This window comes from Rhinatrema bivittatum, chromosome 6 (assembly GCF_901001135.1).
Source record: "Rhinatrema bivittatum chromosome 6, aRhiBiv1.1, whole genome shotgun sequence".
Lineage (NCBI taxonomy): Eukaryota > Metazoa > Chordata > Amphibia > Gymnophiona > Rhinatrematidae > Rhinatrema > Rhinatrema bivittatum.
This window is the reverse complement of record NC_042620.1, coordinates 312,291,074-312,316,222: the sequence shown is the minus strand read 5'-3', so window position 1 is coordinate 312,316,222 and position 25,149 is coordinate 312,291,074. Positions and strand designations below refer to the sequence as shown.

Below are 25,149 nucleotides of genomic sequence, written 5' to 3'. Positions count from 1 at the left end.
CATTCTAGCATCCCTCTGGCTCTGGCCCACTGTCTCATCACACCGTTTTTGCAACCTTGATCATCAGACATGATTTCCCCCCCAAGTCCTCCTCCTGGTTGATGTATATCAGTTATCTCACCCCACATTGTGTACGGTTCCCTTGGATTTCTTGCACCCCAGGTACACGACGTTACGCTGTTTTCATTGACTCTTAACTGCCAAGCACACGACAACTCCTCAAGCTTTCTTGGATCACCTCTCGTTCTGTGTACGCTCCGGGGGGGGGGGTATGCACTATACCGCAGATCTTAGTGTTAACTGCAGAAAGGCAGACCTTTTCCCCTTCCGATCCCTCCACGGTATCTATCGCTCGTAAAGATATAGAATAGAACCAGCCCCAGGGCCGTTCCCTGAGAGACGCCCTCAAAGCGAATTCCATTTACCACGACCCTGAACTGTCTTATCACTCTACCGGTTTCTAGTCCAGCCCGCCACGCCCTGGCTGCTCAGTCTTATTTATGAGGCTCCTGTATGGAACAGTAGCAAAACGTTTTGCTAAAATTCAAGTTTGCCACATCCAGTGCGCATTCTTCATCTAATTCTCACGTAACGTAATCTAAGAAATTGATCATTTGACGTAATCTCCTTCTGGTAAAAACCACGCCTGCCTCGGAGCCTGCAACTTAAGTGCGTTCCAGATACTTCAGTATCCTCTCCTTCAGTAGAATCCTTCATTAATTTTCCCACCGCTGGCCTGTAGCTTTCAACCGATGCCCTACTAATAAAGAAGTAAATAGATTAAATAATATAACGTAACATAGCCTGCATTGTAACGGTCTGCTGGTGCTGCTGCTCTAGCTGTTTTGTTTTTTTTTGTGGTTCTGAACTGTGCGGGACCCCATGGACCCGTGGGTGGTTGTAGCCCTGCGTGATTCAGAGTGCAGCAGCAGGAGCAAGTGTTTAGAAGGCAATCTGAGCCCCCCCCACACACACACACACTGCACCCTTGCATCCAGCTTCCTTTCCGTTGCCTTTTTTTATGAAGAGGGACAGTGTCTGCCCTTGCCCAATCCAATGGAACCACGCCTGCCTCCAAAGATCTGGTGAACAGATCCTTTGAATTTATATACTGCCATATACCATAGCCCAGGGTGGTTTACAAAAGAAAACCTATATAATATACTGAACATAAGAACATGCCATACTGTGTCAGACCAAGGGTCCATCAAGCCCAGCATCCTGTTTCCAACAGTGGCCAATCCAGGCCATAAGAACCTGGCAAGTACCCAAAAACTAAGTCTATTCCATGTTACTGTTGCTAGTAATAGCAGTGGCTATTCTCTAAGTGAACTTAATTAATAGCAGGTAATGGAATTCTCCTCCAAGAACTTATCCAATCCTTTTTATAAACACAGCTACACTAACTGCACTAACCACATCCTCTGGCAACAAATTCCAGAGTTTAATTATGCGTTGAGTGAAAAAGAACTTTCTCTGATTAGTCTTAAATGTGCCATATGCTAACTTCATGGAGTGCCCCCTAGTCCTTCTATTATCCGAAAGAGTAAATAACTGATTCACATTAACCAATTCTAGACCTCTCATGATTTTAAACACCTCTATCATATCCCCCCTCAGCCGTCTCTTCTCCAAGCTGAAAAGTCCTAACCTCTTTAGTCTTTCCTCATAGGGGAGCTGTTCCATTCCCCTTCCAATCAAGTAAAAGACAAACTTAAAACATACAAAGCCAAATCTAGTCAGGTATTATCAGCACAGCATTATGACATCATGCCATGTGTCAATTAAAGGCCATCTCAAAGAAATGAGTTTTTAACATGCATTAAAAGCTTTTGTACATGTGATGAGTGTAAAGCTGTGGGAGAGCTCCACAGCTCTCGGGGACTGCCACTAAGAATGCACATTCTCGCACCTCAGCTGTCCTTGCTTGCTGGACTGTCAGCACCCCCCCCCCCCCCCCCCGACTGGCCTCTCTCAGGAGCAGAAGCGCAGTGGCCCACGGAAAAAGAATTCATTGCCAGGCGTTTGTGGACTAGCGATGCAATTTTATAAATGACTCTCAAGTGGACTGGAAGCCAATGCAAGGTCTTAAGCAGAGGAGTGATGTGGTTACGCATGGAGAGCCCTGAAAGCCTTGCTGTAGCATTTTGTAGCATCTCTAATGCCTTCAAAGAAGAGGCAGGAAGGCCCATGTACAGGGCATTACAGTAGTCCAGTAGAGGCAGTATTGGTACCCGTACGACGGAACAAAATTCAGTGGGTGATGATAATGGTTTAAGATTGTGCAAAATATGTCGTTTTGTAAAAGCCAGAGTGAACAACTGAATTAATTTGGTTATTAAATGTCAAACCAATGTCAATTTGAAAGCCCAGGCTCCTCACATACAGGTCTATCCAGTAACGAGCGGTAGGAAGAGCTGCGTTAGTGCCCGGCGCACCTGCAGTTGCCGCACGCACAGTGCAGCTCACCTACCGCTCGATCCTGTATGTAAATAGCTTGCAAATGCAAGCTGCGTCTAAGAAGCGTCCGTGAAGCGTTAGGCCCGCGCAACCCATTTTACTGTATAGAGCGCTATACAGTATCCTGGGTGCGCGGGCCTAACGCTTCACGGCCACGCTGGTATCTGTCATTTCAAATGTCATTTGAATTGACAGATACCAGGAAGTCGGGATTGCCAGCTCCCCTCTGGACATCGTGGCTTCCCCCATGCCAGTCTCCTCTCCCCTCCTCCCGAAGCAGGGCGCGAAAAGCAGCCTTGCTCCGGGAGGAGGGAAGAAGGGTCTGGCAGTGTAAAGCGACGAAGCGGCGAAGCGACTTACTTTTGCAGCCCCTCCGGACATCGGACGACCTCTCCTGCCTCCAGCTGCTCGCGAAGATGGACGCCTGCACGGCCGCTGAAGACATGACGTCACGACGTTTGGCGTCACGGCATGTGATGTCACGTCTTCAGCGGCCGTGCAGGCGTCCATCTTCGCGAGCAGCTGGAGTCAGGAGAGGTCGTCCGATGTCCGGAGGGGCTGCAAAAAGTAAGTCGCTTCGTCGCTTTACACTGTCGCCGAGCGTAGGATTGCCCGTCCTCTCCCCTCTCGCTCTTGCAACTTTTTTTTTCGCTTTTTTTTTTGCTTCGGGAGGAGGGGAGAGAACTGGGGCTGCCCCGGAGACCAGCACCCATGGACACGGCCAGGGCAGGTGAGCGGGGGCTGGGGGAAAGCTTGCCGCCTACCCTTACCCCTGCCTCTAACGCAGGGGTTAAGGGTAGGCGGTAAGTTAGCAGGTTAAACGCGCGGCAAAACGGCAGGGTAAAATAGCGATAGTCGGGGCACGGGTTACTGGATGCAATGGAATAGCTAATTCGCTCGTTTGCATGCAATATACATGCCGCGTGCGGAAGGGGTTGCCCGGGGATTTTAGGACGCGGTAAGGGTAGGTTAAAAGGGGTTGTGGATCGCAGGAAGGGCTAACGCGGCCGGAAAGTGAGTAGAACGCGGGTTAGGAGCGGGGTAAACGCGGCCGCACTTTACTGGATAGACCCGAGTATTCTCTATTTGGATGGGCTGATTCGAGCAACAAAAAATATTCCACTGTACAGCTAAGACCTCAGTTTTTGAAATGTTCAGGGCCGGCTTGTTTTGGGTTAACCATTGACGAACAGCAGACACACAACAAGAAGCTTCGTCCCAAGAAGAGCCTATCTCAGTATAAAACTGTGTGTTATCGGCATTCATGTCGGTATCCCATGCACAACCCGGCTAATAGTCTGCAAACTGGAGACATGTAGATATTAAAAAGCAGTGTAGGGAGGGCTGAGCCCTGTATTCAGCAGGTGCCAAGAGGGAACGCTCTGCTCCAGTTCTGGCTTGCTGCTTTTGCCCGGACAGGATGGGTAACCCAATTGGTTTCATAGCCTTGGCCACTTTTTTTTTTTTTTTTTTTGTAAACGGTGTGGTATCTACCCCCACTACCATATATGGCCCTGCAGCAGGCGGAGCTTCTTCTAAAATCCCTTTGTCAGTGAATACCGAGCGAAAGCGTTTTGCGTTTCCTTTCTTTCAGCCTTCACGCAATCCTTTGTGCTTCTTTAATGCAGATAGTTTTACCCTTATTTTTTCAGCTGCCTTTTGGGAAACCAGACCAGTCTTTTTTTTTTTTTTCCTCCTTTCCTTTTATTTACTTTTCTTCTCTTAAGATTTGTTGCTCTTGTGCTGTAGCTTCTTTTGGTTTAGCCCACTTTTGTTATTCTTCCCAGGATTTCTCTACTTCTAATTGATTTCTCAGATGGGGGTTGCTCCAGTTGACCTCTGGTAGATTGAAATCTCTCACCAGCAGCGCTGGCCTGGTGGCAGTGCTGTGAACTGTCTTGGGACGTGACCTGGGTTTAATTCCCAGCTTAGGCCTTTGCTCCCCAGGTCGGCAGGAGGCTGGAAGAGCTATAGAGGAGGTGCTTGCAGTCTGTGGGAGGAGAGGGCATCAAATTGATTGCGCAGTGTTGCCACCTAGTGGCTGGAATTAGGGCCCATGATTGCAGGGCTCTTGGAAGGAGCTCTGGGGCATGGCCCCCTATCTGAGGGCTGTCACTGCAACGAATGACTAAAGTTAAGTTGGGAGGGGCTGTAAAATAACGGAAAAATCCCCTGGGTGTTTGCAATCGAAGGCTCATGGCACCAGATCCCAGCCCTGGCTGTAAGTGAGCTGGAAACTTGAAGGAGCAAGAGGAAACCGGCAGGTAATATGTACGTCAGAAAACTACTAGACTAGACTGAAACCACACTGGGATGTCCATATACAAAAGCATTTAACTGGATGACTCAGACGTTTGGCTGTATAAAGATTTGGGTGCTTATCTGGCTGAATTCTAGCCGGATAATTAGTTATCTGACTAGAATTTAGCCGGATAAGTTAGGGGCATTCCAGGGGCGTAACTGGGAGGAAATGAGTTAGCCGGGTAAGTTATTTGGCTTAACTCAGATATTCAGGGTTATACATTATTCAGTTAATTCGGTCTGTAGCCCTGTCCTAGAGTTAGCCTGCTAAACTTACCCAGCTAACTTTCGGGCCGACACAGTAAAAACGCGGGAGAGCGGGCGAGCGCGATACAGTATTCTAATTTATTTTAATTAGGGCCGGCGGTAAAAAGGGGCGCTAGGGACACTAGCGCGCTCCTAGCGCCTCTTTTTTGACAGGAGCGGCGGCTGTCAGTGGGTTTGACAGCCTACTCTCAATTTTGCCGGTGTCTGTTCTCGAGTCCGCTGACAGCCACGGGTTCGGAAATCGCCATGATATTAAGTCTGAGGGTGCACAGAAAAGCAGTTTTTACTGCTTTTCTGTGCACTTTCCCGGTGCCTGGAGAAATTAGCGCCAACCTTTGGGTAGGCGCTAATTTCTGAAAGTAAAATGTGCGGCTTGGCTGCACATTTTACTTTCTGTATCGCGCGGGAATACCTAATAGGGCCATCAACATGCATTTGCATGTTGTGGGCGCTATTAGGTTTGGGGGGGGGGGGCGGGTTGGACGCGCATTTTGGAAGTGCTATTACCCCTTACTGAATAAGGGGTAAAGCTAGCGCGTCCAAAACGCGCATCCAATCGCGGGTTAACAGTGCCGGAGTGCACTGTACTGTATCGGCCCGTTTGATAGCTGGAGATATTCAGTAGCGCAGCTGTGCTGTTAAATATATAGGCTAAGTTTACCGGATAAGTTACCCAGCTAACTAGCCAAGATGCACCGTGGCTGAATATGCACCTCTAGAGCAGTGATTCTCAAGCACTGTGTCGCGTGCTGCCGGTCTCCCACTGCTCTTACCTCCTCTTCCTTCACTGAGTGAGAGGCAGACTATCTTCCCACTGCTGCCGTTGCCGCCTGTGTTGTTCAAGCCTAGATGGGAATGGCAGCAGTGTTAGTGGAGGCTGGCAACTGCAGCTTGCCTCTTCTTCTTCCCGCACCTGCTCCCGTTGCCCGGAACAGGAAGTGATGTGAGGTGGGGGCACGCAGGAAGAAGAAAGAGCCATGCTGCATGGAAAACTAGCAGTGGCGGCATCTGCCCCAAGCAGTCGCGTGGGCCAGAGCAAAATCTGAAGCAGCCGGCAAGGAGACAGCAGCATTAGCCTCCTGTGGGCAATGGTATTCTTTCTTGGCCTGCGGGGACTGGAGGAGGAAGCTGCTGCAGCTACCATTTATGCTCATGGGCGGGGGCGGGGGGGGGGGCAGGAAGTGAGAGATCGAGAGAGACAGCCAGTCAGCTTGTGTGTAAATGAGAATGTGTGTGTGATTGAGTGTGTGTATGTGTAACTGTGATTGAGAGCATGTGTGTAAGTGTGATTGAGAGAAAGTCGTCAGAGAGGTGGTGTGGGTGTATATGTGAGAGATAATGAGTGACTGGTCAGGGAGGTGACTGGTGCGTTAGTGTGTGTGTGTGTGTGAAAGAGAGAGAGAAAGCATGGAAGTGAGAAATCCGTGTATGTGAGAGAGCATGGGAATAAGAAGCCTTGTGGGGTGTGTGTGTGTGTGTGTGAAAGAAAGCATTGGAGTGAGAAGCCTGTATATGTGAGAGAGAGCATGGGAGTGGGAAGTCTGTGTGTGTGTGTGTGTATATGCATAAGAGAGAGTGGTTGTTGAGGTAACTGGTGGTTGTGTGAAAGAGAGAGAGATGTGTGGGTGCGAGAGAAAGAAAGTGATTATGGGAACGAAAAGCTTGTGCATTTGAAGAGAGCAAGCATGGGAGTGAGAAACCTGGGTGTGTGTGATAGCATGGGAGTAAGAAGTCTATATATGTAAGATAGAACATGGGAGTGGGAAGATTGTGTGTGTGCATGAGAGAGAGACTGGGAAGGTGACGTGTGTGTGTAAGGGAAAGACTGTTCAGACAGACAGAAACGGGTTGTGACTGGTATGTGTGTGTGTGTGAGACACAGAGACTGGTCATGGGCATTAAGGAAGAGGACCAAGAGTACAGGGCTTAGCCTCTACTGCTGCATCTGCTATGTGCTACTGGCCTGCATGGAAGAGGAGTAGGAGAGCTGCTGGAGAGGGTACGTAAATGTGGCTTTTTAAGTTTATTTTTCTTGATTGAATGCCATTTTAATTATTGAATTTTATGTGATGTGTTTGCTGTTTTGAAATATTTTCTTGGTGTTTGGAGAATTTTTATGTTTTTAATTGTTGGATGTTATTCTCTTCATAGCTGTTTTGAAACATTTATTAGCATAGTTTTACAATGATTTCTGTGTGCGGTTCTATAGCAGCTTGGCTTATTCTGTTTTCCTAATAGGAGGTGTATTGGTGTTTAGGGCCTGGTGTAATATTAGTAGTGTTACCTTTTCATAGATAGGGTTGCTCCTGTTTGAGTGTATTCCATAATACAAGTGTAACTGTGTGCGGATTAGTTTATGTGCATTACTACAGATCCTGGGAGTATGTTAGGTTGATTCTGTGTCTGTTACCGAGATGAGATATTTTACTAGCATGTAAGCGTTTGTATCAGTCTTATTTGTTGTGTTTTCTCAAGAGGACATGCACTGGTGGTAAACTGCTGTCTTTTCATAAGTAGGGCTATTGAGCCTGGTAGTAGTAGGAGTTTGTGTTGCTGTTACTGAGATGACACCAGAACCAGGATATCTTTTTTTGTAGGGTGAGTTGTACGGGGAATGTCATAGTTCTGCTTTACATCCATTATTGGGGGTCAGGGGAGTTCCTGTGGATGCAAACAGTACTTTTACACTTAGCCCCAAGATGGTCACGTGTTCAGTGTGTCACGCATGTGAGAACCATCTGTCAGATGTGTCCTGACAGAAAAAAAGGTTGAGAATCACTGCTCTAGAAATTCATCTAACCACCAGGACCTTTGCAGACCTGTTCACTGTCATCCCATTCTTCCACACAGAGTGTTAATGCCACTGTGCATTAACTTGCAGAGAGTTCTGATGTAAAACACTTAAGACTAACTGTTAAAATAGAACAGTGTCCTTATGCCCCCTGATGCTGAGATGGATGGAGCTGGGAGCCATAAGTTTGTTCAGGGCTGCTGGGGATCTCTCACCATGTGGCTGTTTGTAATTAATTGCTTGCTCCATTTGTTAGTGGGTGGGTTCAGGTCAGGGAAAGTACTTATTTGCAAATGCCAGATGTTTGCTGTTACTTAAGGTAATTGCTTGGGGAGGGAATAGGAGGAGTTACTGGCTGCTCCTCCCAAGGAGAGACAATAAATAGAGCAGGTCTCTGGCATTTTGTAGAAGTGAGAGGTATTTTGAACTTTAGATTTATATCTTCTGGTCTCTGGTGGAGTGGGGGAGGGGGAGGCCTGAAGTCAGCAACAATAACACAGCTGCAGATCACTGGTGAGAGAGGTTGTAATGTGTGTGCGGGTATTGGTTTTTGAGCTCCTCGTTGCTCCCAAAGCATGCTGGGATTTTTTTCCCTGCATCTTTTAAGAAAATAGGACTGACCCCGCCCCTCTCTCTCTGGAATGCTTTGGAATGGCAGTGCAGAGGCCAAATAGCAAGGTTAGGTTTTGACTGTCTGGAACAAAGGGCATTAATCCCCGATTCACTAATGTCCAGCGGCCAACTAAACTGAAGGTTCATGACAGCTGCTGCTGCTTCGTTTTAGAAAACAAAAAGTAAAAAAACGAACCTGAAAAATGTATTTATAGCAGTAATTGTCCTCAGTACAGGGCATTCACTGTCAACTTGTGCCTCTATGTTTTGTTCAACATAAACAAGACCTACGGGGATCTTTTTTTTCTTTTTCTAACTAAGCAACACAGCCCGTGCCCTTTTTGCCCTCTTCCACAAAATGAATAGGAAAATGTATATCTTTTGAAGGATAGGTTTTAGGAATTTAAGTCTAAGGGGTAGAGCCCTTGCCAATAGAATCTAACAGGATCATTCCAGCAAAGGGAAATTCAGCGGGAGTTCATGGTGAATGACGCGGGGGGATTCTTTCCCCAAAGGGGACGGGCAACGTGGTGATCTTAAAAAGGGGTTTCCATGCGGCACCAGGAGGAGCCTTTCTCTAGCTGTTCTGCAGGATATCTCTGGGAGTTTCTAGAGGGGAAGGAGTTGGCGCTGGATTGCCAGGGTGGGTAGCAAGGAGCTGCGGCTTAGCCTGGGGTCCAGTTTTTGATCCATAGGAGGAGGATTTCTTCTGCAAGTGGCAAAGTTTAAGTTGCATATTAGGAGCCACCACCCAGAAAAAAGATCTGTGTATAATAGTGGGACAATGCATTGAAATCATCGGCTCAATGTGCTGTGGCGATCAAAAAAAGCAAACAGAATGTTAGGAATTATTAGGAAAGGAATGGTGAATAGAACGGAAAATGTCATAATGCCTCTGTATCACTCCATGGTGAGACCACACCTTGAATACTGTGTACAATTCTGGTTGCCTCATCTCAAAAAAGATATAGTTGCACTGGAGAAGGTACAGAGAAGGGCGACCAAAATGATAAAGGGAATGGAACAGCTTCCCTATGAGGATAGGCTGAAGAGGTTAGGACGGTTCAGCTTGGAGAAAAGATGACTGAGTGGGGATATGATAGAGGTCTATAAAATCTTGAGAGGACTAGAAAGAGTAAATGTGAATGTTATTTACTTTTTCAGATAGTACAAGGATTAGGGAGCACTCCATGAAGTTTGCAAGTAGCACATTTAAAACAAATCGGAGAAAATTATTTTTCACTTAATGCACAATGAAGCTCTGGAATTCATTGCCAGAGGAAGTGGTTAGGACAGTTATTGTAGCCGAGTTTAAAAAAGGTATGGAGGTCCATTACCTGCTATTAATGAAGTTGACTTAGGGAATAGTCACTACTATTACTGGCATCAGTAGCATGGGATCTCCTTCATGATTGGTACTTGCCAGGTACTTGTAGCCTGGATTGGAACAGGGATGATGGACTTGATGTGGACCCTTGGTCTGACCCAGTATGGCAATTTCTTATGTTTTTATGATTAACCACCAGAAGCTAGTGGGGTCAGCAAGCCAGGACATTGAGTACTTTGAGGAGATTCAAGAGTGACACTATACCTTTTCCCTGGGAAAAAGTGAAAAGACTTTAGTAGAATAAATATTGCATCTGCACAAGTGATTTTGAAGTTTTATGAACAACTGTGAGCAGTTTCTGATTTTCTTTCTTGTGGATTAGGCTTGCCTAGTTTTTCCCTTTGTACTTGCTGAAATGCTGGCTATTTTTGAGTTTGTTCTCACTTGGAGCATATTCCGGAGCAGACAAATTTAATTTTCTTGGTGGACTTGCTGACCCTGCAGGTGGGTTCCTGCCCCTATTCTCAGAACCCAGGTTTCCTGCTCAGTAGGACTGGGAAGTGTGACCTCCTCCCTTAGGCAGGGGATGGGGGAGGGATCTCACCCAGGTTGCACACAGTCTCCAGTAAGAATTCCAGTCTTTGGCCACACCTCCTCTTTTGCATCCTGGAATGTGAGCTTATTGGTTAAGCAGTAGGGAGGGGGAGGGATCTGGGGCTATAGAAGTTGAGTAGTTCCAGCCTTTAATAAGGTACTGACCAGTAGGGATGTGAATCGTTTTCCATATCGTCTTAACGATAGAAATCGTGTGGCAGGGCAAGAAAATCGTCTTAGGCACGATTTTTTAGTTAAAAAATCGTTAAAAATCATTTTTTCCGATTAGTGCGCACTAACTCGAGTTAGTGCGCACTAACGGGAGTTAGTGCGCACTAACTGGGAGTTAGTGCGCACTAACTGAAAATGATACAATTTGACACTTTTCAGGTCAGTTAAGGTCAGTTTAGGAATGAATATGTATTCCTATTGGCTGCCCTCTTACTTATTCATGTTACCAAGTTTCCTACTGACAGTATATGGGGGATGGGAAATGGAAACAGTTGGTAGCTTGACAAAACAAGTAATGTGATCAATCAATGTGACTAGAACTTGTGCCCTAACCCTGATACCAGGGGTATTGTGATCTTCCTGCACACAGTGCCCTATCCCTATTAATACCAGGAGTGTTGTGATCTTCCTGCACACAGTGCCCTATCCCTAATACCAGGGGTGTTGTGATCTTCCTGCACACAGTGCCCTATTCCTGATACTGGGGGTGTTGTGATCTTCCTGCACACAGTGCCCTATTCCTGATACCGGGGGTGTTGTGATCTTCTTGCACACATCCCGATATCAGGGATAGGGCACTGCATGCAGGAAGATCACAACACTCCTGGTATTAATAGGGATAGGGCACTGCATGCAGGAAGATCACAACACTCCTGGTATTAATAGGGATAGGGCACTGCATGCAGGAAGATCACAACACCCCTGGTATCAGGGATAGGGCACTGTGTGCAGGAAGATCACAATACCCCGGAGGAGTGAGGGTCAGGCAGCTCCCCCTGTCTGTGAAGCCAGCCTCTCACTAGTAATGCAGGGAGGGAGCTGTCTCAGACTTCACCATCCTCCCCCCCCCCCCTTACCCCACACACCATTCACTAGCTGGGACATGGGGGAAGTCAGGAGTGAGGGTCAGGCAGCTCCCCCCTGTCTGTGAAGCCAGCCTCTCACTAGTAATGCAGGGAGGGAGCTGTCTCAGACTTCACCATCCTCCCCCCCCCCCCTCACCCACACACCATTCACTAGCTGGGACATGGGGGAAGTCCGGAGTGAGGGGTGAGGGCAGCTCCCCCCTGTCTGGTGAAGCCAGCCTCTCACTAGTAATGCAGAGAGGGAGCTGTCTCAGACTGGTATCAGGGTTAGGGCACTGTGTGCAGGAAGATCACAACACTCCTGGTATTAATAGGGATAGGGCACTGTAAGAGATGACTGTAGTAGGTTGAATAAAGAATCTGATGTTTCTGCTCTCCTCACACCAAACAAAAACAACACACAAGCAGAGAAGCCCTTCTTACAAAGCTGAGCTAGTGAGTTAAGTAGGGAGGAAAAGTAAACATACTGGTGCCAGTGTGGCTACTTAAAAAATAACACTTACCAACAATCAATTACATATATTTGAACTGTGTACAGTTCCAGCCAGGACCACCTTTCTAAAATGCACAGTGATTGGCAAATTCAACATGCACTAGCATTTCAGGTGCCTGCTAACAAAAATAATAAACAAACAAGTTCTAGTCACGTGAGTGCTGATCATTACATTACTTTTTTTTGTCAAGCTTCCAACTGTTTCCATTTCACATCCCCCCAACCATATTGGTAACATCAATAGATAAGAGCACAGCCAGCCAATAGGAATACATACATACATATTCATTCCTAAGTGACCTTTACTGACCTGGGAAGTGTGAACACTTTGTTTCATTTTCTGTTGGTGTTCGTTAGTTTCCAGTTCCATTTCCCATCCCCCCAACCATCACCTCAGTGGTAACCTTGGTAACATCAATAGATAAGAGGGCAGCCAGCCAATAGGAACACATATTCATTCCTAACTGACCTTCAGTGACCTGGAAAGTGTTTATTTGTATCATTTTCAGTTAGTGCGCACTAAATCGAGTTAGTGCGCACTAACGGGGAGTTAGTGCGCACTAACACGATTTAATGATTTTTAACGATAAATCGTTAGAATTTCTATTGTATCGTGTTCTATAACGATTTAAAACGATATAAACATTATCGGACGATAATTTTAATCGTTGAAAAACGATTCACATCCCTACTGACCAGTGCAGCAGACCCTCCCGATCTGGCCACTATCCCTGTCCTTATACCACACCTAGCAAGGGAGCCATCTGTCCCCTTCAGTCCCTCCCACCTGGAGGTCCTGACTGGATGGCTCAGTGCTATTTAGCCCAACCATTTTAAGACACCAGGGGGGGATTCAGTTAGAGAGAAATCAGAGAGCAAGATGTATTTTTTCCACACTCTGGTGAGGCCTCCCAGTCTCATCCCAAGGAGTTTCTTTTAGAAGTGACACCTCCCAGTGCACTCCCTGCCTGAGGGTCCTCCTCCTATTTTACAGGGAGAGAGATTTTAAGTCCTGCTGCCCCTTTGGGGAAAGGGGCTGTCTTCAGGGGACCAAAGACCCGAGATCCCACTCTAAACTCTAGGTGGGCAAGCACCAGCGATGGATCCTGCTGCCAGAGACAGTGGGGGCAGAGAAGATACTCCTTTTAACTTTTGCAAGTATGACTTTGAGTTAAGTGGGGAGGTTTTGGATCTCCCTTCTGCCCTGGGATAGCAGTGCTGAGAAATAGCGCCATCCCCTGATTTTTCCCACAAGAAAAACCCCAGAAGTAACAGCTAAGGAAAAAGAACTGAGTCGAAGGAAGAAAGAGCAAGAGGAGGAGACCCCATCCGGATCTCTGCACGTCAAGGAAGCAGGACAGGCCGGGTGTCTAAGGGGAAGAGGCTGTCTAAAGGTAGGAAGTTTGTAATACAGCCGCTGTACACTTATTTGTGCACATTAAAAAGCACCCTGGGCTCTCCCCAGATGTCTGTAACAAAGGTCAAAAGACCATTCCTGTACCATCAGTCAGATGTAACCTCACACTCTGAATAATGGACTTTGTTTTGCTTTAAAGCAATCAGTAGATTATTATTTAACCCCCAGTTCCTGACCCTGCCTGTTCTTTTGCAGCATCTCGCTCCCGGGGATGCCACAGCTACAAAAACACACAAGGGACACGCTAAGGCTCTGTCTCACTGTCTGGGCCATGGACGAGAGGTCCCGTCCCCGTCCCCCAGGGATCAAGAGTCAAGCTGGGAAGGAGTCAGCTAGGCGGAGCAGCCCCAGGGGTTATCAATGTGATTGTGTGCCCGTGAGACTGAACGCCCCGGGTAAGGGTTACACCAGGAAAAGGAAAAACATCATAACATTTTACAAAATAAGGAAGTGCAACAGAGGAGAGACACTTACCCCCACCCCTTTTTTTTTTGGTTTGTTTGTTTCTGTTCTGGCAGGCACTGGATTTGTTGCAGATTTTATTGGCGCACACATCAAAACCCATCAGGATTCTCCAAATTGCTTTATTGCTGGATATTGCGTAAGAGCCATTTTTTTTCAGACGTGACCCAGAAAAAGGGACCTCGTCTCTATCCAGCTTTTATTGGCCCACCATTAGCACAAGCTAGAGAAAATGCATTTTATTCCAGGCCCAGGATTACTTAGCAGATGTAAGAGCCATAGTGCACGGATCTAGATGTGTTTTAAAGGTGGTTTCCTGCAGGCTGGAGGCTATGGCACAGAAAGATGAAACCTGGCCACCCATGTAGGCTTTTAAGAATCAGGACTCCATCTTCTCCCCTGTGGGAAAAGCTGCTCGTTCCTTCCAGCGCCGTTCACAGCTTCCCACCTTGGCCCACTGCCCCCCACTTCATCCATCGTGTCAAGCGGATTTTGATCTCTCTCTCTCTGGGCTCAGCCTCCCTGTCCTTTACCTCCCACCCACTCTGGAAAAGAAATAGTTGCAGCTTTGCAACCCTCTCTTCTCTCTCTCTCTCGCTCCCTGGGAGTGAATCTCGCAACTTACACGGCTGTGCACAGAGGGCTGGGCCTTGCTAGTATTTACGACAAGACGTGCCATAGGGAATGGGATTCTTTTCCTGCACCGCGACTTCTTAAAGTGGGGTGGGGGTCTTCCTCTCTCTGGCTCGTGGTGGGTTTCCTCTGATTAGTTCTCAGACCTCCTTCAGGACGCGCAGAGAAATCCCAGATGAGGGATAAAATCAGCAATTGTCAGTGGAATGCCCCTGAGCGGCCCGCAGCGGGCACCGCTGATTATTAAGGGTGGGCGGGGGAGGGGGGGGGGGGAGGTTGAGTAGCCTTGGCTCCTTGGGAGAGAGGCACCGCAGTTGCCGCAGGTTTTCAGCCCAGCTGGTCCTCCTTAATGGTCAGAAGATGCCCGGCTTGTGAAAGTCATTATTTGCGTGATAACCTTTTTTTTTTTTTTTTCTTAGCATGCTCTTTGAGAGGGTAATTAACTCTTTTTTAGCCTTGCAAGCAGGAGCTGTGGGCTCCTGCTGCTTTGGCCTGCTCCCTGCCTAGACCTGGTACGGAAGGAGCTCGTGATGCCACTGTGTTTGTTGGCTTTCCCTGTCCTGCGTTTGCATGACTGCTTGGACGCTGCTAGGGCAAGGGACAGGCCGTTTTTGTTTGTTTGTTTGTTTATTTATTTATTTATTTGGGACTCTTATACACCGATATTCATGTACAAAAATTACCTATCACATCGGTTTACAGCGAAACATAAATAGCATAAATGAATGCATTACATCGAACAAGGGATACATGGAACTGGGATCTAGTAAGTTAAATACAGGAGAGAGAAATCACGCTGCAAGTAGGCGATGCCTCACTCTTCCTGTGAGCACAATGCCAAAACGCACAAAAACAATTCCAATAAATTAAATTAAACTCTACTAGAATAAGAAGCCAAAAGGAACAAAACAATTGAAACTGGATAAAGGGTCAAATAGGTAAAATAAAGGAGGGCGGGAACGGGTGGAGACATTAAGCCAAATAATGATGACAAATTTGATAACATGAGGGATAAAAAGAAGCATATCCTGTCAGCAAGGGGTGTGCCTAGATCGGAGTACGAAGAGATTGAATGGCTAAGCTGGTCCAGTTGTGAGAGTGAGAGACAATTCATCTGAATTAGGGAAAAGCTTGACGGAATAACCATGTTTTGAGCTTTTTTTTTTCTTTCCTACAAACCTCTTCTAAAGCACCTGCTACCAGATGCCAGGCTGGCTGGATCTTTTGCTCTGACCCAGTTTTGACAGTTCTTGTGTGTGTATTTTGCATTGCTACATAAATAAAGCAGCTGTATGCTGAAAATTTTGTACAAAAGCACTCGAGATGAGGTACGCAGACAAAATTACATGTAAACCGTTGCGATGGTATATACCTTAGCGACGGCATGGAAAAGATTGTAAGTAATAAATAAATAAATCTTCACGGCCTGTCCAGCATTCACTGTGTGCAGTGGAAGCAAAGGATGGAAAACACAGGCTTTTTGCTTTGTTTGGGGATGTTAAAGCTTCGGTTAGTCTAGGACACAAACAAGGAACTCACTCATCTCATGGTCTTCTCACCAAAACTTAGACAATAACACCCTTCATGCAAAATTACATGTAGACAGATTAAAAGCATCGCTCGGAGTGACAGCACGGCCTGAGCTGCTAAAGAGTTGCTTTTAGGAGGCTGCTACAAGAGCTGCTGTGGGACTGGGTTTGGCCTTTTGATTGGGATGAATGGCGAATCTACAGACGCAGTGGCTGCAGGATGACAGACGTGTAGGTGCCGGATGCAGGGTGAAGTGAAATGGGGAGCAGGTGACGGGGAAGGGTGGCAAAATAATAATTAGCGCATATAATGGTTGGCATTTTCTGGATGCAGAATTCCTGCCACATCGATACATTTAGTGCATCCCAAACATAATGGATATCTATCTAGTGCCTAGTGGATTTTGTTCCCCCTTCCAGCTGGTACCTAAACAAAACTGGAACAGTAGGTGCTGCAGGTCAAGTCAGAGGTGCCTTAGCAGAAACGGGGGGGGGGAAGGAGATTTCATTTATTTATTTCATTTATTAAATCTTTATAACCCGCTTGTAAAACATGCTGCCCAAGTGGTAGTACAAAAATTAAAAACCATCATAATCTTCAAAATATAACATAAACAAAAACGTAATTAGTATAACATACAAATAATAACCAGTGTTACATAAACACACAAAAAAAACCAAACTACATAATAACAATCAACATACTAGCAACATTAGAGCTTTACCTACACTAAGACAATTGGCTCTGCAAAGACAAATTATGTATTGTCAAATACTTTACTGAAAAACCAAGTCGTAACTGCTTTCCTAAAATTTAAATAGTCAGGAGTGGAACGAATATTGAGTGGAAGAGTTCCAAAGAGATGGTGCTTCATAACTGAGTGTGGTCTCTCTGGTGGATTCTAAATGAATTACTGCTGGTGGAAAATGCAAAGCATGAGCTGGAATGTAAGGAACCAACAATTTTTAGATAAGTAAAATGGTAAGCCAACTGAAAGAGTACGAAAAGCAAGACACAAGACTTTAAATCTAATCCTATAGGCGACTGGCAACCGATGTAGCTGTTTCGAAGCAGGAGAGAGAGGATTGCAATGACGAAGACCTGAAATCAGCCTGGCTGCGGTGTTGTGCGGCAACTGACGGTGAAATCCCAAGCAGTAAAGCATTGCAGTAGTCCATTTTTGAGATAATTGCAGAACTGGAATAGTAGGGGGTGCTGTGGATCGGGACCGAGGTGCATTGGCAGAGCTGTGTGCGTGTGTGTATCTCAGTAACTGAGTAGGCAGGAGGTGCCACAGATCAGAATTATTCTTGTGTTCGTGTTGACCCCCCCGATGCCATCCCTTGAAAGGGCCCATGGTTGTGACACCAGTGACAGTGAGCCGGTGTGGAGCAGGTCAGGATTGAGGGGCACTGGCAGAACTGTCTGTGTATCCAAGTACTATAGGTGGCAGGGGCTGCCGAACGAAGAAAGAAATCGAAGTGGCCTGTCTTCAGGGGGCCACGGAGTGGTAGAGTTTAAATGGGAATGCAGCTCTGGTTAGCCGGATACCGAAAGTTACCCGGACTGGACTGACCTGGTTAAACATAGCTGCAGTGATGCTGAATGCTGGCAGTACTTGGATAGTGAAAAAAAAAAAAAAGACTTCTTAATTTGGGAAAATTTAGGAGCAGCAATGGGAACTATCCCAATATGAAATGTTTGTTTGATGTAATCGTTTGATTTATGATTGTACATACTGTATACAATGTAAAGGTTGGTTTTTTTTTGTTTGTCTTTTTGTTTTTTGTTTTTTTTTTTTACTAACTTGTTTGTGCTGTAAAAAAAAAAAAAAAAGTTTTATGTCAGGACCGAGGTGCTTTATTTATCTGTCTGAGGCAGCGTTTTTTTTGTTAAAGCATGTTTAATCCTGCTTTAGTAACGGCTGTTATGTCCTCGTGCCCCCGCCATTGAACAGGCTCTCAATTCTGAGCCAGAAGGCCAAGAAGGGGACTTGTCTTCAGCTCCACGGCTCGGATCTTAGCCAAAAAAAAAAGAGAGAGATGGCACGGTGAATTCTGCCTGTCAGACGGCAGCGCGGTTGGTTGTCCTCGGCCTGCTTCACTGTTACTGCCCTGGGGGACTTCCTCCGGCTTGAATAAAGTGGCTTTTTGTTGCTGAGTGCCCGTTAACATGGTAACTGTGTGACAGGATCTACAACTAAATCATTCACTCAGACAAGAATGCTAGGGTTTGGATAGAGGCTGCCACGTGCATCCCCCCCCCCTCTCAGCTTCTTGGTCAGTTGTGTCTCATTCGAATGCCACTAAATGGTAGTTAGGTGGCGTTAACGCTGCCGACACCCCCCCTCCTCGCACCTTTTCGGGGTTTCCGGCTGCCTCTCTGTGTGTGTGTAATGTACGGCGCTGCTTCTGTGTAGCCCACGGCAGGCAGAGAGGAACCACGGCGTTGGCATAACGTGGCGAGAGAAGCTGCTGCTGCCTCCGTGTAAAACAATTTTTTTGTTTTGCGAGGAGAGCTGCTGATTGTTTTGTGTAGCGTGCGGAGCAGCGAAAGGAGACACGTGGCATCTGCAGAACACCTGGTGGGTTGAAGACCACACCTGTCTCTCTGTTCTGCTCCTTCCCTGCTTACTACGCTGTTAATGAGTTCTGTTCCTCTTTGCTTGCTTGCTTCCTGGCCCTGATGCCCGGAGCGGTGCTGCCCTATCAGTCGCTCTCGCGTGTTGGGAGGCTGGCATCTCTCAAGGGGGCCGATTTGTAATAAGCCGCGCTCCTCCAGCCGCGGGTTTTTTGCGTGGGTAATTTGTGCGCATTTTCCCGCGCTGACCTTGCGTGTGCATTTAATAACGTGCTCAGCACAGGGGAAAACGTGCGCAGAAACTCGCACTAAAAACCCGCGGCAGGTTTTGTGCAAGTGCATGCCAATGAACGTAAAGGAGGCAATTATTCATTTGCGGACTATGCAAGGAGCCACGCTAGCCGGGAGAATGTTTTAGTGCGGGTTTTGTTTTTTTTTTTTCCCCAGCATATGTTTTAGCACTTGGGTCTGGGGATGAGACAGACCATGTTTCTCCTTGCTGGCATTGGTGTGGGTGTGTGTCCGTGCAGCTCTAGTGAAATCATGGATTGCGTTCACTTTGATCTGATGCTAGGGTACATTTTGTGGGTCAGCCGAACAGTGGCAGAAGCCTTACAGCGTGGCAGAAGGGCAGAGAGAGGACAGGCTGAGAGAAGGCAGTTTCAAGGAGGGCCTGAGCCCCAGACCACCAGCCTCTCCGTTTCAAGGCTATCATCGATCACGGCTCTCCACACACTGGTGGGTTTTATGTGCGGGTTGGCTACCAAGAGCTTTGAGCGCAAGGTTTTAATGCGCATAATGGCGCGTGTATTTGCTTCTGCACGGATTTTCTGTGCATATCTCAGCATACTCCTCCGTTATTGCACCCTGCGTGGCTGCCTGTTTTTGCTGCACGTGCTGTAAAAATACGAACAGGAAAATAGCGTGGATTTCAGTGCGGGTCTTATTACATCAGCCCTGTGTGTAACAATGAACAAAACTTCCATGGGATACAGCAAGAAGGAGCCTTATCTGCACAATGGTATGCAATTTATCAGGGGCTTCAGGGAGGGTACAGCTGAGCTCTAGCTTTCTGGTCCCTAGACCACTCACCACCCTCTGAATGGCAGGAGCAGTGGTCTTCTTGTTTACTGTGTACCTGTTACTTTATTGTTTATCTTTCGTGTGTACCTTTTGTATATTAACCAGTTGGCTGCCATGTTTACATACCAAATGCACTTCTATGTCATGCTTTTATGTTATGCTATTTTATGTAAGATGTTTTTTTTATTAGTTTTACGTTATGTAAACTGCTTTGACTGCTGGAGAGGCAGTGTATTGAGTCAAACTAAGCTAAATCCGGGGCACTCTGGACTCCCAGCCTGAATCTGTGCGCAGGAGCTGCCCTTGATCGTGAAGGCTCCTCACCTGTGACTTGAGTGAGGGCTGGGCCTGCAGAAGTTTCTGCTCCACAGGTCAGGAATCTGGTTTCACTTCTGCCACTGCTTGCACACCAGCGGGATGAGCGGTGATTTTAGTCAGTAGGATCTCCAGCCTCTGCGACATGCTGTTCGCTCCCGGGAGGCTGTGCTGTCTCTTTTATCAGAAGGACTGTCCGCGCCGCGCTGTGCCCGGATATCTTTTGGTTTGTTAACCCTTTGTGAACCAGGCTGTCCCTTGAGGTGGAATATCCAATAAGAGGAGCATAAGTATAAGGCTAACCTTGGCAGGAACTGGGAAAGACAGTTTTTCAATCTCCTGTCAGAAAATCGCCCTCCATCGGCTGAATGCTGACGGAGTCGGGTTTTCTCCAGGTGAGTGATGTGGAACGAAGTGCTCCCTCTTGAGCTGAGCTGGGAGCAGCCTCGGTCTTTTCTGGAGGGTAGAGGGGGGTATCTTCGCAACCTCTTGTGAACTGTTAGATATCAGAACATATTCTGAGTACAATAGTTCATATTTCCAATGTGGAGGAAACCCACCATTTAAATTATTATATTTTTCTTGTAACAGAACAGGAATTGGTAACACCGTCAAGTCTGTATTTGCAGGTGGTTGAAAAGTAGGCGAGGAGTCTTAAGCAATAAAGCTAGGAGGAGGCTGCTAGCTGACTCGGATTGATTGGTGGCCTGGGAGGTAGGTTGCAAATGAGCTTCAGTATCTGTCGAGGTACCTCCTAGACAGGGCAGTGCTGTGGGCTGGCCCGGTGCCATGCAGGGTAGGATTCCAGAGCCCAGCTTCTGCTCCTGGGGGGGGGGGCTTTTCAAGGCCAGGGATGCTGTGGAGGCAACCCCTGGGCGAGGGGAAGAGGAAGCTTGTCTAAGCTAGTCTGACCACCCTATAAAACATGGTGCAAAGGGTGGGATCACAGTAAGGGTTTCCAGGAAGAAGGGACACGATATATGGTTTGTATAGACCTGAAAGCAGACTTCGGCAGCTCAGTCAGAAGTTGTTTACATCCGGTAATCCGGAAGCGTTTTGAAGCTTATAGGTAGGGAACTTAATTTTGCTTTTAAGGAAGAGCTGTTATAAATTGAATTTAATGCTAGGATCTTTATTTTGCCCTTTTAGTAACAGGCCAAGCGAGGTGGATTATAACAAGTGTGAAAGAAAACCAAGAAATCAACAGACACGAAAAGAAAACCCTAAGCGAGTGCATCTTCATTAGCAACGGCTTACTTTTTTTTTCCAGCTCCGCCTTTACGGTGCTTACAAGCAAGGAAAATACGCAGGTCTTAGAGAGGTTCCTGCGCCTCGAGTAATCGGAGGTGTCCATGGGCAGAGAATTCCACAGCTGCGGGGCTGTTGTCTTGTAAGAATTTGCTTTGTAGAACGGAAAAGCCAGGTTAAGGGAAATGACCTGCTTTCCAGTTGTATCCTGCAACACCGGGAGATAAAGTCACTTGCCCGAGATGACAGGAGAGTCAGTGACAGGGGGGTGAATCCCTGGACTTCACTGCTGTTAATACTACAGGAAACACTTCGGCACCTAGTTAAGGCGGTGGAGGCTGCGGCTGCTCCGTGAGTTTGCGTGTGCGGCTGTAATCCTTCACGGCTGGCTCTTTTTTTTTTTTTGACAGGACCGGTGTAATAGCCAGAGGAAGGCAGAACGCAGACCTCTCTTCAGTCTGAGAGTTCAAGGTCAGATTCGTGCAGCTGTCTGGTAAATGTTTCCCGGCGGCGTAGGCTGGAGAAATCCCTATCCACTAATGTAACCTTGTCTGACATTTCCTGGTAGGTGGGGGACCCCCTCTTTGCCATAGAGAGAATGGCAGATAAGGGGGGTGGACATCCCCCGGTGGGCGGCCTAGGCTGGTCACTCTGCCACCAGAAGCCCACTGCCCTGGCTGTCCTGTGCCATCGCATCCCTACACAGAGCCAGCCAGCGGGACGTGGGGGTAGGGGGGGGCGTTAAATCTCCCGCTGGCGCCTGAGGTTTCTGCTCTGCCCTTTGTGGCTTTGTGTCCTGGAGGAGCAGGACCCCCATGTGCAGAAGCCCCGAAGCTCTCATTATTATTATTATTATTTTTTGCACCTTTTGGGCTGTGGAGGGGGAGGAACAGATGCTGCCTTTCAGGTGTCTGCGTTGACTGCCTGTTTCTCTTTGGCTCTGACAAGGCTGAAAGAGACATTTCCTCCAGCCTGTCTGAAAGAACTCTCTCCCCATCGTCGTCCCCCCCAGTCTCAAGGTGACTGTTTCTAAAGAAGACATTCTGGTTTTCCTTTGCTAATCTGTCTGCGCTTCTTGCATGCAGAGAGCAGGGGAGGGGGCTCAGCGTCTCTCCCCCCTGTATCCAGAGGGCCTGGGGGTCAGGAAGCAGAGTGCCCTACTGTGGTTTTCCCCTGGCAGACTTGAGCATTGATGTTTGCTGACCTCCCTCCCACCCAGCCCTGCATTCCTGGTGTGTGAGAAGGGGGGGGGGGGTGGGGGGCGTGCTTTATTCTGGAACATTCCTGCAGCAGCACTGTTTATTTACTCTCTGATTTAGGGCAGCACCGCTATCTTAATGTCTCAAATATCAACTCTATGTTGTTCTAGGCGGAGGCCTTCTGCTTTACCCTAATGTAGGTTTTTTATTTTGTGGGGGAGAGGGGCAGCCTGGCAGTTTCTTTCTAGCTCGGTTGAAATCATCGTTTCAGACTATCCAAGGATTTTTTTATTTTTTTTTTTCATCTCTTATTTGTCCCTCTGAAATTTAGCCCGATCGTTGAGGTGATGGCCTTCACCGGGGTCAGAATTAGGATGCACGGTTGCAGGCTTCCGGTGTCCTAATTCAGACCACTAGGTGATGACTGGGACTGGGAACCCCCACTCCTCACAGGTTGTGAGCGCTGCATCCCCAGGCAGGAACCCCCGCCCTGGTTCTGATTGGAGTTGGATCCAAAGAAAACTGCGGAGTCAAAAAAAACCAAAAAAACAAAACAAACCCAAACAAACAAATTCCACCACTTTCCCATGAATGAAATAAGGGTGGGATCTAATATTTTGTTGTTAACAACCAACTAAATAAAAAAAAAAAATTTAATTCCATTCCCTTGGTTTCTATCTCTCTTTTTGCTTTTCCTGGTTCTTATTTTTTTCTTAGAATTCTCTCTCTGCAGCTCTGCTCTTTCTGGACGGAGACTGAGATTACCTGGCCTAAGCGTATGGACTAGATTGAATGCTACTCTACAGTTTGAATTGTTTTTTTTTTAATATAAATTGTGTACTTCCTTAATCTACTTTGAATAACTTAGGTTTAATCCCTACCCCTTAAAAAAAAAAAAGCAAAATTTTTTTTTTTTTTTAAAACCCACAAACTTCAGGTTCGGTTGTATTCTGCACAGGCTTACCTTGTTCACATGTTCCCTCTCCTCTTTTATTTCAAAAATGCATTGCCACACGTCAGAGCTGGGTGCACCTTTTCTCCTCCGACACTTGAGCGCTGCACGTAAGTCTGGTTTTCAGGAGAACTAGAGCCAATTAACCAGGTTCCTAGATGCAAGTATAGTCCATGACGGTTCATTGTGGATATCCTGAAAACTAGATGCGACCCTGGCCTTTGAGGACTGTTTTTGGGATCCCCTCGCTCTGGAACCTGCTGGAAGGCTAGTTGGCAGATGTTGACCGGTTTGCATTATGGGCAGAGTGCAAGCAGTGCTGAAGCTTTTGGCCTTGGTGGCATCCCTCAAGAAATACCACTTGCAAAATTGCGAGTGTTCTCGAATGGTGACTGCCCCCAGCTTCCCCTTGTGAATCCCAGCTGATCGGTGCCTTGTCAGAAGTGCACGGGTGCTGCTCCCAAGGTTAGAGTCAGCGGGAAGGTGGTGCTGAGGGCTGGACTGAACTGGGGCATGCCCATTGACTCCCGTGGCAGCCCCTATTTGAGCAGGAAAACCCTGTGAAGAGCGGGTAGGCCTGCTCCGGGAACTGTGAGCAAACACTGGCTCTCCATCTAGTGCTCCGTACAACCTTCCTGCTGGTTCTGTACTAGAGAAGAGCGTTTCACCCATATCTGCTGGGCTGCTGATCGGTTTGGGGGGGGAGGAAGAGTGGTTACATGGGATATATAGGTTGGTTTGGGTTTGCCCTTGATTTTTGAGAGTTGCTTGGTAGAGGAGTCCCAGCCAGTGAGGGAAGGAAGAGAAAGCTTAAAGGCGTGAATAGCCCTGGTAAGGAAGGGGAAAAGCTTGGCAAATGACACTTAAGATGGATTTCCATTCATTTCAAGCCTTTCCACATATGAGCTTGTTTTGTTGGAGAGAGAGAGAGTGGATGTACTGTGTGATGTCTGCACTAGAGGAGGAGCGATATAGTCCTGGCATGTGCCCAGGGAGAGAGGGGCGGGATTGCGTGGTGCTGGCACACATGGCTGAGGCACTGTGGTCACCCACCGAAGGGCTCGGAGGCTTCCTGTGCCTGCTCTGGTCTCTTTCCTTCTAGGTGTGGTTGGAGTAATTCTCCCAGGCCAGAGCTGCACATCTGGCAGTGATTAGGGACAGGCTGCTGGGGCTCTGGGGGTGGGTTCAGCACATTCACGCCGAACAAAAAAAAAAAAAAAAAGCCAGAAGAGTCTGCACAAACCACCCCCAGCCCTGTAATGAGCCATAGTGAATGGGGAATTTTCCCAGTGGAATGGAATGTGTGCGCCGTTCTGGAAGCTGGGGCTGTACTACTGGTTCTGCTTTTTACTCCATTTTCCCTCCGCGCACTCTTGGTTTTTTGCATCTCTCCTCCATAATGCTTGTCCACGCTCTTTTTTTTTTTTTTTTTTTTTTTTTCTTCTGCCATGTGTGCATGTGCCTTTGCTTTCTCCTTCTGCTCTTGCCTCCCCCCCCCCCCCTCACAATTGCCTGACCCGAGTTCCTTTCTCCTTCCTCCTCAGGCTGCCTGTGGCTCCTCCAGCCCCCCCTCTCCCACCCCTCCATTCCCCTCATTGTAGTAGCCTTCCTAACCTAGCAAGCCCAAAGATGTCTAATGCTTAGCAGTGAAGAAGAGCACAAAGCTCTAGGTTCTTGGGGGCGATCACTCTGGGCTTCTCTGTCACCGTACAAGCCTGTGTTTGTGATTTTTTTTTTTTTCTTTTCCATGCACTTGCCTGAGGGGCAGAGATGTCGAGAGGCATGGAG

The 25,149-nt window shown here is 47.3% G+C and overlaps 1 protein-coding gene across 2 annotated transcripts in view; it reads left to right on the top strand.

Annotated features, from left to right (window-relative positions):
- Positions 1-25,149, top strand: part of SHROOM4 (shroom family member 4) — a 318,353-nt gene that overhangs the window by 126,267 nt on the left and 166,937 nt on the right. The gene's annotated exons all lie outside the window — the stretch shown is intronic.